Raw genomic sequence first — 14,707 nt, forward strand, 5'->3', positions numbered from 1 at the left:
AGCACAAAAAAGGCCCTTATTTATCAGGAAAGCCGGGAGAGGAAACTGCTCTAAAAAGGTCATTAAAGTTGATGGCAGGCAAGCAAAGACATGATCACTTTAAATGAAAAGACTCCGCCCACCATCTCCATCCCAGTCCCAATAACTCTGTTCGTTCAGTATCCTTACATCACTGGTGACTGGGAATCGTCCTGGCATTTCATTTCCGAGTTGATTAAATGGAAGGAAAATTAAAACGACGCATCTAAAAGCAGCAAAAACACTCAAACGGTTAAAAGTGAGCACACGCTAATGGACGAGGTTAAACTTTATCCGCATGCAGATGTATTTCAGAGGCCTTTTTAAACCCCTAATGATGCTCAGACTGAAGCTGACTGTGTGACACGATATCGTGCACACGCATGACGTCAGATTGTCCAAGTGCGTCTAACATTAGCGGCGCTAGTACGAGCAACCTGGGTGAAAATGACTTTACGCTGACGCACCTACTCACAGCGGTGAACTTTGACATCAGATTACTGCAGATCTGCATTGACTGACGTCCTTTTACTTTTCAGCGTCCTCATTTATAACTTCCTGTCACGAAGAGAGGGTGGTGCTGTAGTGGGCGGCTGCAGCAGTTAGCTGCTGATTTATATAAATAAGAAATTTGTTGTTAGTTTGACTGGCTGGGATTTCTACTGGCAAAAAGCCAGTGCCCACTTTTTTTCGGAGTCTTCCGTAGAGAAACGTGGCTGCAAAAAGTCTAAAAATGGTGATTTTTGAAATGAGGTGAGCTGGAATTTAAAGTTTGACAGAGAGCAACACAAGTGCTTCTGCATAAGATCCAAACGTTCATCATCTTCCTGACACAGCAAGTTCAGACTTCCCAGGGTACACAGTAATCTGCTGACACACACACAGAACAAAGAGCTGCAATAACACGTTGCTGGTTACACACAAACCATGACTCAGTGTGTACCACCTGTTTCTGTGCCCAGCTGTCTCGTGGGCTTCTATTGTACTCGCTCAGCTGTTTGTGTGGGTGAGCGCTCGGCGGTCAGAAGCATGACCCTAAATAAACGCTGGTCTTGCAGCTTGTTGCACTGGACTTACTGCATTTATTTACAGTCAAAGATCAGAAATTCCACCTGTGTTGCAATGATTCAGCTGCCTGTAAGAAATTATTTTCATATAGAGCAACCTGGAAAACATGAATGTCTGATGCATGAATGTGAAAATGTCCATCTAGGTTTATACGCTCACCTCTGGCCACAAACTAGTGACCAAAACAATAAGATCCTGGATACAGGGAGTGGAAATGAGCTTCCTCTATAGGATGTCTAGGCTCTCCCGGATATCTTTAGCGATAGGGTCAGGCGGTCATTTGCATGGGACTTGGAGCAGAGCTGCTATTCCTCCATGTTGAAAGGTGCCCAGTTTGGGTGTCTGACTGGGATGTGTCATAGCAGAGGTGTTTGGGTCACGTTCAGTTGGGAGGAAACTGCAGAGCAGACCCGGACATGCTGGAGAGATTATGTCTCTCAGCTACTACTGGGAATGCCGTGGTGTCCCCTCTGGAAGAACTGGAGGAGTTGGTTGGGAAGTGGGAGGTCTGGGCCTCTGCTGTGGGTGAGTGGATAGATTTACCATTTTTTACTGTTTCTGTCATGAAGTAATTTCCAAAACTGTACAAAAATAAAGTGTGTCAACATTTTCAGTGTGCAGAGATGTCCTGTAGAGTGAGTGAGGCTGTAGCCAAATGTTCCCTGCTGCTATTGTCGCTGTTGGAATTTCACCCTTTAACACGTGCTATCATTGAAACAGGACGCGTTTAAACCGGTCAGTATTTTCACTGCCTAAATCTGCCCAATCAGCCAGCGTGAAATAAAAGGTGAAAGTCTACAACTTCATTGTACGAGACCTGTGTCCTCTGTCAAAGTCCTGTGATTCTCCCGTCTCCTAATACCGACTGAAACGAGCCTGCGCATCAGAAAACGACTAAAGAGGTATCCTGTGGCCTGAAGTATGATGACAGGTCATTACCAAACATCTCTGTGGGACATTGTCAGCTCGGACTTGTCTTATATCATAGGAGCTTTAACACATTATTGTTAGTCTTGCATGTTCATAAAAAAGTACCAGAAAGATGGATTTTTGTATCACGACTGGCGATGATTCCTGGTTTGGAGTTCAGTTACTTGTGGTCTGTTTCAGTCTCTGTAGCCTTAAATCAGACCTCAGGTGGAAAGGTGAACATCAAAGCCACGGACAGTGGACAAGAAAGGTGAAGAAGAGAGTGCGGGCAGGGTGGAGTGGGTGGAGATAAGTGTCAGGGCGGATTTGTAGCAGCAGCATAGACGGTAGTGAGACCTGCTGTGATGTGCGGTTTGGAGACGGTGACACCGACAGAACGACAGGAGGCCAAGCTGGAGATGCTAAGATCTTCACTGTGAGTGAGCAGGATGGACAGGATTAGGGGACAGCAGAGGGACAGCACAAAGTTAGATAGGGAAGGCAGAGATGTTTTGGACACGTGCAGAGGAGGGAGAGGAAGGAGCATAGAGGATGAAGATGGAGCTGCCAAGGAGGAGGAAAAGATGAAGGCCTCAGGGGGGGTTCATGGATGTAGTGAAGGAAGAAGCAAGGATAGGTTAAGACAAAGTCACATGATCCACTGTGGCGAACCCTAAAGGGAGCTGAAAGAAGAAGAGGATGATGTATGACTGACAGTGAGAAGCAGCCAATGGGAGCAAGGCACTTCATTCAGTGGATAACACAGACCTGAATGAGGCACTGTGTAGCTCTAACCTGTCTTTTTGCAGCACAGTCACTGTTTTTAACACATGTGAACGTCGAGTTTGTCAGGAAACGCCGAAGGCTCAAAATCCAGGAGCCGCCTGGTGATTGGACGAATGAGTTCATAGTTTCTCCTGTAGTTATTCGACCACATAAAATTTCATAATTTGTTGTGTTTCTGATATCAGGAAGACAAAATGTGCTCATGAGAACAGATTTTTGCTTTCCTCTTTCAGCGCATGTTTTGGAAAAGTTGAGAGTAAATTAGACTCAGTGTCACCATCAAAAAGACAAAGTCCCAGTTCATCAGTCAGGTAAGGAGGATGCCATCTGATACAGCTACAATAAAGACATACTCATTTCATGGCAGTCCCACTTACAGATGCATACTCTGGATAAGATGGGTACACTTTAATTTTAAAAACCATTATAAAACTACAGCTTCCTTGTTATTCTCCCATTTTCTATAGTGAAATCCTCCAGGGAGGAAGTAGCACAGTGAGGCACTGTCTGAATCCAACGTTGTATTTAAATAAGTGCTCTTCCTCTGCGTGTGTGTGTGCACTCATCTTTGAAAGCCCGTGCGAGCGTCAGCCTGCTCTACTTTCCTCTGCTGTCCCTGTTAATTTGCCTCTCTGAGACCTCGGTCGTAAGTCAAGTCCTTCATCTACACATGCCGGGCGGTTGCATATTACAGGTTTGAGCCATCTTACCAAACCGTCTCATCCTAGAAAGAAAAAAATAGCTTACTCAGCTCAGATCAGTGATGTCACCTTTCATTTGCCCTTGTTTCCACCTGGCGCCACAGTTGCCTCGCGCTGCCTCTTACAGGAATGGATGGGTGTCAGGTTGCACATCTCACTGATTGTCAGCTTAGCGGTCACAGTTGAGTCAGCTAACAGTTTGGATCAGCGACTCATCGCTCATCCAGGAGCACGGCCCTTCAAAATAAAGGCTAAGGCTTTAAAAAGACATGGAGCACTCGGTGATAAATTATTAACAGCTGTGTTTTAGGTTGTGTCTAATGAATACAGCGGCCCTTTCACCTGAAGCCTCTTACACTGGTGTCCCTGATCTTAGAAGGATGGCGACCTGTGAATCAATACTGAGGGTAAAGTGCTTCTGTCAAAACATGCAGCAGTCCCTCTTTCATCCCGAATGAAGTCTGACTGGCTCCACCCTGAAGTCGCCACATCTGTGGTCGTTTCCGTTTCACACATACATTACAGCCCAAAAACTGTGACTGCAGAGGGGGGCTTGAATGTTCAGCAAACACAGTACAGTAAAGCATCCCCTGTTTGTTACTGCATACATCCGTGGAATATCAGAACATGCTAATAATAGTCGCTGTCAGTCACAGAACACGTGCCACTGCTGTTTTGTCGAGCAGATTATGTTTGCGATGGATTTGCTCAGACATGCCAGGACCGTCTCAATCTGTATCCACAGGGGTGTTTTTGGATGCGAGGGGTTAGGTGGAGTTCAGGTGAAGAAGTTCAATCACCTCGAGGTCTTGTTGAGTGGAGGCCAGGGTGGGGTGGGTGACTGACAGGTGGATGAGTGCATCACTACAGACGCTGTGCAGGTCTGTAGTGGTTAAAAAAAAACAAAAGAGCCCGAAGGCGATGCTGTCAGTTTGCTTGTCGATCCAAGTTTAGTTCCCTCACAAACACCCTTGAACTGTGGGGAGGAATAAAATACAGATGTAGAGGAAAGAGGCAGTGAGAGGAGCTCAGCGTAGGACCACTGCTCCTTTCAGATGAGGTGGTTTGGGCATCTGTCTTGGATGCCTCCTTGTTGCAGGTTTTTTGTGCCCAAAAGGAAGAAAACGCATATTTTTTCCAGACTTTAGTCACACAGATATGTAAACGGAGTCATTTAGTGCCGTCTGAAAAGGATACAATGCAAACACTCACAGGTAATTTCATCAACCACGTTTTTAGGGAACGTCTGAAACCAGCAGCACGAAACATCGACTCAGTAACCGCCTTCATTATCTTTAATAGAGACCGAGCTGACTTTCACGAGGCTGTTTGATAAGAGCTTTCCTCTTTAATGGATCTGACTCACAATGCCCTTTTCCCCTTCAGCCCATAAAGATTTTGGAGGAGCATTAAGTTAAAAGAATGAAAATGATGCTATAAACACTGAAAGTTCTTATTTTCGATAACTTGTACTGCTTGTGTTGTTTTGAATGTCACACACTAACTGAGGCCGACGCAGCTGTAATTACGTCGCGCTGGCAAAGTGACTCGCAACATAACTGCTGGTAAAGTTTGAAGGAAAGTGCAGTTCAATTTATCGCTGCCATATGGAAGTTTTGTAACTCGTCTGATTACATTTCAAAGTGCTCGAAAGGCCAGTGAGCCAGAAAAGTGACGCCAATAAATACTTTTGTGGAACTGCAGTTCCCCAGAGAAAGCTCTTGGACAAGCCTGCGAAATACTGATTCCTCAAAGATTGTGCTGAAATTAAATCCGAGAGTTACATTTTCCAAAACTATACAAACACAGCGACGGCTTGGAAATAGCTCCTGCAGTTGCCTTTCAATAAATTAAAATCTACCAGAGCTAAAGAAAAAAGCCAGAAACTGTGATGGGATGATGTTCACCTCTTAAGAAGTTACAGAATCATCTTTGTGTGTCTGCCGTGCACTCAAACACCTGCACAAGCTGAAGAACCTTGGTGTTGTAACTGGGCAAAAGGATGATTTAACACAAACCGGTGGACACAAAGATTTTGTGTCTGAAGTCTTGATGATAAATGCAGAAAGTCAAATCATAAAGCGGATGCACGACCACGATCGGGGCTTCGTCTTTCAGTAAACATACTTTTTAACATTATTATTGAATGATTTTTCAAAATAAAAGATCCCAACGGACAAAGTGAACCGGGCCCACAGTTTTCAATCTACGTACATGAACCCATGACGTGACAAACATGCACATAACATTGCATGTTCTGTACACACATGCAGTAGCTCAGATTAAAGTAAGCCGGAGTACTGCAACACGCAGCCTGCAGCGAGGCAGCAGACGCAGAGCGACTCAGCTGTCCTCTGAATGAGCACGGAGAGGTGGACACACTTCCCAACATCACGCGAGCCTAGACGACCTCGCGATGGAGACGGCGAGGACATCTGTGAGCAGCAGTGGCTGTGTGCGTCTGAAACATCACATCAGCACGATCAAGGTGCAGTTGTGTGATCTAAATACAGAATAGGGATAACAGAGACGAATAATCCAGCATTGGGGTTCTGGCACAAAGCAAACACTGACAAGAAAATCAAAGTTTCCTCCTCTGTGCCGTCAATGTTTCTGTTCAGCTTTTGCCTCTTTAATAGGCGAGATCAACAGTTAACATGAAACAAGAGGAAGCAGGGATGAAGTCAGATATGGATACTGAGGCAAAGTTTGACTCGTGTCACCGCTGCTATCAAAACACAAAAAACTATTTTAATTCTCAGAATGAGCAGCTGCATCATCATCTCAGGGATTTACAGCAATATAGGCTATGCTGTCAAATCTCATCTTCAGTGCTGCTTACACAATATGTTAACTACTGCAGGTACAAATTGTTCACACGAGAATTTGGAAAATAATCCTACGCTTTTTTAACACCTCTGTCGCCGCACTGGCAGCTTTTCCAGCTAATCTGACCGCAGTGTTTCCAGCATGCAGGGAAGGAAGCCTGATATATGGAGTCAATTAGTAACAGCTGGGTAACACTCACAGCTTATCATGCAAGTTACTTTTCTAATGATGTCTAATTATTTCAGCACCCACACTGGAGCTTGAGAAGCACTGAACTAAATGACTTTCAGTGTTGAAAATGATTTCTAGGTTAAACTTAATGTGTTTTTACTCTGTTATAGCATGAATTCATATTTTTATATTATATAATGAATATGGTTAATAGACTGGTTCTTATATATAGCGCTTTTCTAATAGTACGGAGCATTTTATACAACATGCCACATACACAAAAGTACATTTTCCATGCTTTAACATTCACACACACGCCACATCGGGGAGCAACTTGGGATTAGTATCGTGTCCAAGGATCAAACCGCTAACCTTCCAATCAGAAGATGATCTGCTCTACCTCCTGAGCTACAGCCACCACAAAATAATGCCAAAGCAAACTTTAAAAATACTTACAGGAAATGCTGGTCTTACAGTATGAAGTACACAGTCTACACTGCACAGTCCTAACTGCAGTGGAATGGTTGGAAAGCTTAAGTAAGAGCAGAATGTGATGAGGGCGGGACAGACGACAGCCAAGGAGGGAAACTGACAAAGACAGGAAATGAAACTAATTAACAAAATAAAAGCAGTGATTAGACTTTAAAGAGTTTATGTAACCGTTGTGTTCCTGCGTTGTGTCGGTAAAAAGAAAGGCCTCAAAGTAAATGACCTGCCCGCTCCAGCTCCTACAACCAAATACAAACCGCAGGTAGGGCTGCCACGATTGGTCGACTAGTCACGATTACGTAGACTATCAAAATCGTCGACGACTGATTTAATAGTCGACGCGTCGTTTGAAGCTTTGTAAGATCCCAAAAGACCCAGGAATAAGTAGCAGGATTTAAGAGTGTAATAACGGACTGAAACAGAAGATGGCAGCACTGCATGTACAAGGATGCCAGCTGCCGTTAAACCCCGAAGAAGAAGAAGCTGTGTCCCAGAATTCATAGCGCGGCCCTGCTCAGTTTCCAACAATGGCGGCAGCTAGTTAGTTTTAATATTACTCTTATTATTCTTTCTGGGTCACAAAATAAACGTTTCACATATTTTCAGGCGAGAATGTAGCTGTGTAAACCTCAAATATCTGCTCAGTTTATCAGGACACCACATATTTTCAAAAGCGCTCCGACGTTTTCGGAGACGTCTGTTACCCACTAGCTCGATAGCTAGCCGGGGGCTAGGTCACTAGAGCCGTGAGAACACCGGACTCCCGGCAAATCGTTTTCAAACCCACCGCCGTCTTTCGCTACTCAGGTTAAACATGATATATGAGTCACTTAGATAACTTCAAAATGTTATTGTTTGGCTTTTTTTTAGTATTTTATTTGTTCCTGAGTAAATCGGTTTGTCTGAGATTAAAGTTTTAGTTTTTACACAGCTGAATAAACATCAAGCAGACAGCTGATTATCAGAAGTGTGAGATGCTCCAGAATTTACTCCGGTGTCCTGTTATATTTTAGATAGCAAGGAGTTTATTAAACTTCACCGAAACAATCTGCAAATTTCATTAAAATTTAATAAACTATCATCTTGTCTTTATTTTTAGTTAGCACAGACCTGAAACACTTAAAGCTGTAAGATAATGATAGTTATATAAGAGCAGATCAGATGCTGCTGGTGCAATAAGCTGTACTGATTGGTCGACTAATCGCAAAAATGAGCGGTGACTAGTCGACTAACAAAATAATCGTTTGTGGCAGCCCTAACCGCAGGTTAGAGGGTTAGCTCAACCCACCACAACTTCCAAACTAGCAAGAATTATCTATTCATGCTAGCATAGACTGTGCCTATAACACATATGTGGCACACATGTACTACATATTCACAGCATCTAGTAAAGACAGGCATAATGATGACAGTAGCTGAACTAAAAACACACAATCGGAAAACATCAGGGTGGCTAAACATACAGTATATGTGTGTTTTACAGTGTTGGGAAAGAAATGACACCGACCTCTCCCACGGGGGAAGTGTAGAAACGGGGAGAGGCTCAAGCTAACAAGAACTGTTAGCTAATTATAACAATCTGTAATTTATGACGCGGTTATACTTACAGATCAGAAGCACCAGCACTGAAATTCAAAATGCCATCACGCAAATACAGAGTAAACGTCTCATGCAGGCACATGTCTGTTTCTATTTTCTGACCACAGCCCCCCGAAACACTTCTGCTTTATTATTTATAAATCTGCGATTGTGCTAAATGAATGCAAAGCGACTCACTGCTCAGGTGCTTTTTTTACTGTTCCACGATTATACAGCATCGACACACAGACGCAGGAGAAAAAACACAGAAGTGGAGAATCCACAGAAGAAAATATCAAATAACAAACTGCAAATCATGATCCGATCTTTGACTCTGCAACGTAAATGACTGAACCTGCCACTCATTCCTGCAGCTGCTTTTAGGGGGACTTTACTTCAGTTACACAGATAGTGTGATGGTTGCCTTGCAAGTTATTGTATATTGTAGAATCATTCTGTGATGTCATTCATACTGTGGACACGGTATTGTAATACCCACCTCTCTGAAGCTGAGTTCACACTGGACGCATTCGCTGTGACGCAGACACACTCGCCAAAGAGAGTCGAAATATCAAGAGTTTCATTTCCTGGTTAAATAACGTAATCAATAATAATAAACTGAATGTTTTTGTTATAAAAGATGAGAAGTTGATGAAATGTTATTTTTCATTATGATTTCAGCTTTAGGCAATTATGAAACGAGATAATTGAGATGAAAATGATGGCTGTGCTGCATTTCATTACAAAGCGATTTGCACTCATCCTGTCGTGTCTGCACGTCACTTTTCCTGCTCGCTGCTGGAATCCTGCACGCCTAAAAGCACAAAGTCACCAGGCTGCTGCATGTTTAGCTCAGTTCATAGTATTTTTAAAATTAAACTGCAGTTCACTGAACCTGCCCTTAGATCTTTTCAGGGGGAAAAAGTCTTGATAAACACATTAAGTTAGAGTTCTGCAGCCTGCAGGAGTCACCAATATTGCCTGAGCTTAATTAGTGCATTTCTCTTATGAATCCTGGCTTTTTTGCCTTTTTTAATCCTGTTATACCAACATAAAATAAACGTATCATTAAAAATAAAAAGGTTATCTTGCAGAAGGGTTTTAAAGTGTGGAGGAAAGGATGAGCCTCACAGCGGAAAGCAAATGATGCCTTTAAGTGTGTTAATCTCCAGAAAAGCAGCTGACAGTGATCAGACGCATAAGAACACAAACACACCCACATCAACACAAAGATGCTGAGGGTGTGTGCGCATACTCTCAGTACAACGCTCAGTAAGCCCCACACAAACACACACACCACTGCCAGATGTGCTCGGCCTAATCAGGTCAACGTAAATGTCCATCAGCTAGAATCAGAGGGAGGGGCTGGGGGGGGGATTGGGCAGGAGGACACGGGGGAGTTGGAAAATGTGATGGGGTCAGAAAGCAGGAGAGAAAGTGACGGAGTGTGGGTCAGACTGGAGAATTAAGATGGAGTGAGAGTGAAATAAGCAATTATGCAAAGGCTGAAGAACACAGTGTTAAAACATTTAAATGGAGGTCTATAATTTATGATAATTAATGTTAATTCTGACCCCGTCTTGCAGGCTGCTCTCCTACGCACTCGTTCATGCTCTCCTCAACACGCTCTGCACTGATAACTCCATCTGTTGCAACTCAGGAGTGAGACGTGCATCAACTTTGGAGGGACGAGTGAGGCGCCATCAATCATGTTTGCTGACCCTCTGCATTAGCGTCACATTAGCCTCGTGTTCAGAACGAGGGGGAAAATAATTCTGCTTTGATTTCTGGGATGCCAGTTTTACTCGTGGAGATGCACTCACATCTTGGTTCAGCATGTATAATCTCAGTGCCAATTAGCAGAGAGGTGATGTTAGATTACTGCGAGTCAATAAAACAGAGCCAGCAGCTGCTGTTTGCCCATCTGTGTTTTACTTTTTGGACACGGCGCTCGGCACGATTATGCATACAGGCCAGAAGAGTCATATTTTAATCCAAACCACGACCTTTTTGTGAACCACTCCTAAAGTAGTGCCTCACCCCATCACTGAGGGAAATCGAGTTAAGAAACGTGTAACCAAGTGAACATCTGACTATAATGCAGTCTATTGTGATGCCTGGCTGTCAGCTGGTATCGGTCACTCCCACCTCATCATTTATCAACAAGCAGGGTTACTGCTTACTGTAAACAAGTCGTTTTAATACTATGAAGATCAAACGGGGAAGAAAAAATGATGAATCATTTCTCAGGTTTACAGAACCTTTAACATTTGCTTCAGTGTTTGATCTTCACATGCAGTTAGTTTGAAAGACGTTCAGCTGATTTCTGATACCAACATTTGTGGAGGTGTATTTCGGTTTGAGCTGATTAAACACTGATCGCTGTTTTATTTCCTCATTTTTAAGGTTGTATTCAAAGTAATAATTATCCAAATTTAATGTACTTTGACAAATTTATGTCACACAAAAGGAAATTTGACTTATTTGCCTGTTGATGATGGGTGACGGTTATTTTGGCTGTTGGGTCAAAAAGTCACTTTCGCTGCATCCATGTGTTTAATAAAAATATCTTGTTTCTAAGCGGCCCGTCCACCAGCAGGCTCGATCTAACATAAACCCATTAAACCCACACACTGTGAAAGCTGTGGGCTCCAGAGCAGCACCCTGACCTCTGACTTGTTCCCAGTCCTTTCCTCACCCCCAACCACTCAGTGAGGCCCATTACCAGCCCATTATAGTAATTCAATGGGATGCTGCCTGCGTGGTGGCCTGCAGGGCACACATAGAAAAGCACATTAAGGCAAACACAAACCTCCAGCTGTGGCTGTTTACACATGCATGGAGACTGCAGTGTGGGGGTATATTTACATTAATTAGACTAAGGGCAGCAGATGTAAAGACAATTGTTTAGCAGGACAGAAAATTTGGACTCGTATTCCCACTTTCAGAACTCTTTTTGTAATAAACTCCCAAATCGGAAAAAAGGTGGAGATTCAAATCAGGTTTGGACAGTTTACCCAAACCCACTGAGCTTCTCTCAAAGGGAAAAGATCCAACCTGTCCTTGATATGATCTGATGAGTTGGTTTTGATCCTGCTTTTGCTTTGCCAACTTGCTTCTAATCACATTTTTTGCTACCACTGTGTGACTACATGTGCACAGCCAATAACCTGCGAATGAGCACCAAACACAGAGCAGCAGAACTCTCACAATAATCCATTTCTCCACAATATGCACAGAACAAAGCTTATTACTAGAATCCAGCCATTTTATTCCCCTTATCTGAGGGTTGGGCTCCCCAGACGTCCTTTTACCCATGCCAGTGTTCTCAGCCCAAATGAGATGCCCAGCCTCTGCAGTCGGCAGAGGAGCACACACATCTTTCCAGATGTGCTCCTCACACATTACTTATCAGCTCCCAGTCTTCCTATGGCGCAAGCTCACTGTATCCTCAACCTCACTCGGACGCTGTCCAGAATTCCCGGTCATATGTGAGGCTGGAATGTAGGTGAAATGACCAACATGCTGACGTCACGCCAATCTCTGTTTCACGCTCCAGCATTTGACCTGCAGAGTTCTATGATGCTGAAAAATGCACAATGGATGAGAAATTCATTCAACAGAAAATGTAACGTTGTGACAAAAGGACCCAGACCATATTTTATAATACAAACATTTGTATTTGACAGTGATACTGGATAATTACCCTTAAAAACATCACGAGAGTTAGTTTTAGAAAGAAGAAAGAGGTTTGTGAAGGATGTGAAGAAACCACTGCAGTGCTGCTTCCTTCTCAAATCAAAGCCAATATTTGTCTTCAGTTCTGTGCAATAAGAAATGTGCTGAAATATGCTGCTGTTTCTTTTGATTTCATCAGCGATGTCTCTGAGGTCCAATTCTGTCTTTGTTACTGCTGAACAAACACAGAGGCAAACACTGCAAATGCTCACTCACTCACTCGTGCTACGTGCATGCTCAGTCTGCGCACTAACACAAACACATTCACCCCGAATTCACACAGCAAAGAATGGCCAAGCATGCATCCAAATCATGTGACTGAGTGAGCAGGCAGTGGGGTGGGAGGGGATGAGCTTTAATGGGTTAAAGTGAAAAGAGCTCCAAGCCTGGGAGGTTTTCAGATTTCCTGCTCACAGCTTTCAGAGGAGGAAACGCTTCATACAAAAACATCATGTCAGCCATTCATTTTATTTTGCCTTTTTTCTCAGCGATGTGAATATTTTATAGCAACACTTCACAACAACTGTCATCTAGAAGTGCTTTATACCGTACAGCAGGGGTGTCAAACGCAATCGCACAGGGGGCCAAAACCCAAGGCACACTTTAGGTCGAGGACCAAACAAGATAAATATTTATTGAACACACTAAAACATGTTTTTTAAACATAAATATGAATAAAAACAGACAGGAATATTATTCCAGATTAAATAAACTTAAAAAAATAAACTTTAACTTTAAATATTTTGCTCCTGATAAAAATATATCCTGTCAAAATTATGCAAGTTAGAAATATGAACATGCTGCCAAAAACCCCAGAAAAAATAAATGACAGCAAACACAAGGTTGGAGCCGCATGTAGACGGAGCTGTGCATTGCTGCAGGAGTGGAGCTAATAAACCGTGCGGGCCATTCACTGTCGTACTTTCCCTGAGTGCATCATTACACTGCAGCTCCATCTGAATCTGCACAGGTGCAGCTCAGCTGACTTGGTTCAGCATTACTCGGCAGCAGGGGAAGTGAGGCAGGCTGCACTGGTGCATTTGTGACAGCTTCACTTGAAACGCCTTCACCGCATCATACATGTCCATGAACTGACAGGTTTCCTTGCTGAGCTCAAAAACTCTGTTGAGAACTTTTCCCCAACTCAGCCAGCGGAGCTCTGCATGAAGGAATGTCGACAAACTCTGAATCTATTTCCCACATAAAAGACTGAAACTGACGGTGATTTAAACTTTTAGCTCAGATAAAATGTACGGTCTGCCTTACAGTGATCACTCCATTTTTAGGACTTCACCACACAGCGTTTCCTGGTGTGTGATGCAGTGATGTGCTGTTCACTCACCGGTACAGTTCTCCTGCATCTTTACTCGCATCCTGCGGACTAGTCCGCTTTTTTCACCGCACAACTCCGGCGCTCCATCTGTTGTAAGTCCAACAAGTTTGTCCCAGGACAGTTTCATGTCGGTTACACTTTGACATACGTTTTAAAAAATGTCTTTTCCTGTCGTTGTCCCGTGCATCGATTTAATGTCCAATATTTCCTCTCCACAGACGAAGATGGTCAGCTGTGCAATGTCCATCATGTCTGTACTTTCATCCACAGCAAGAGAGTATGCAATGAAGTTTTGTCTGGACACAAGACGTCGCACAGCTTCATCCTGCAGCTCTTCAGAGTGGTACCGGGCTCATTTGGCTCCTCTGCTACAATAAAACTTGCTTTCACAACAGCTTCACTTTGTGTCTCGTAGTGCCGTCTTATATTAAATTCCTTCATTACAGCCACATTAGCTCCACTAATAAGACGCACGGCTTTACCAGCATGTCTGTAAACATATATTCAGTCACCCACTGGCGCTGGCCATGCATAACAATAATAGTACATCTGTATAAAATGATCTCGCGGGCCGGATATAAATGTACGCCGGGCCGGATGTGGCCCGCGGGCCTTGACTTTGACACATGTGCCGTACAGTAAAGATCTTTAATATCACAGGGAGAACAAAGTAAGCAAGCATAGAGGAAGATACAGTTGTTGTAAAATCGAGAATGTAAAACTGCATCAAGATCCAACAACAATCTTATTTTTCTTTAAATATAATAAAGGGGATGTTTTATTTCTTGTGCGTACTGGAATCTCACGAGCTACACTAGGATGTAAAACCAGTTACAGTATTTGCATGATTTATGAGCCTTCACTCACTCTATTCTATTTTCAACTCCATGTCTTTATTCTTGAACTCTAGTAAAGTACCGCTGCTTGATTCGTTGCCATATTTGTTAAAATGCATCTTATCCTGGCCTCTGCAGCCCTTCAGTTCATCCACTCCCTTAGCTCCTCCCACTTTAAGCCAACTTTCTTCTGATTGGTCTGAATATAAAACGAGTGTGGATCTGTTGGGCATTCCACCCAGCGACGTGCT

At 43.3% G+C, this 14,707-nt stretch overlaps 1 protein-coding gene and 1 long non-coding RNA gene across 10 annotated transcripts in view; one reads left to right on the forward strand and one right to left on the reverse strand.

Annotated features, from left to right (window-relative positions):
- The window catches only part of LOC101477666 (dedicator of cytokinesis protein 3), a 239,469-nt gene that overhangs the window by 207,504 nt on the left and 17,258 nt on the right, over nt 1-14,707 (reverse strand). The window lies entirely within an intron of this gene.
- Nucleotides 1,526-13,978, forward strand: LOC143418680 (uncharacterized). Its single transcript, XR_013098722.1, has 3 exons — nt 1,526-1,611; nt 13,574-13,712; nt 13,839-13,978. It is a non-coding gene; the product is annotated as an uncharacterized LOC143418680 (long non-coding RNA).

Source organism: Maylandia zebra, linkage group LG5, assembly GCF_041146795.1.
Source record: "Maylandia zebra isolate NMK-2024a linkage group LG5, Mzebra_GT3a, whole genome shotgun sequence".
Classification (NCBI taxonomy): Eukaryota; Metazoa; Chordata; class Actinopteri; order Cichliformes; family Cichlidae; genus Maylandia; species Maylandia zebra.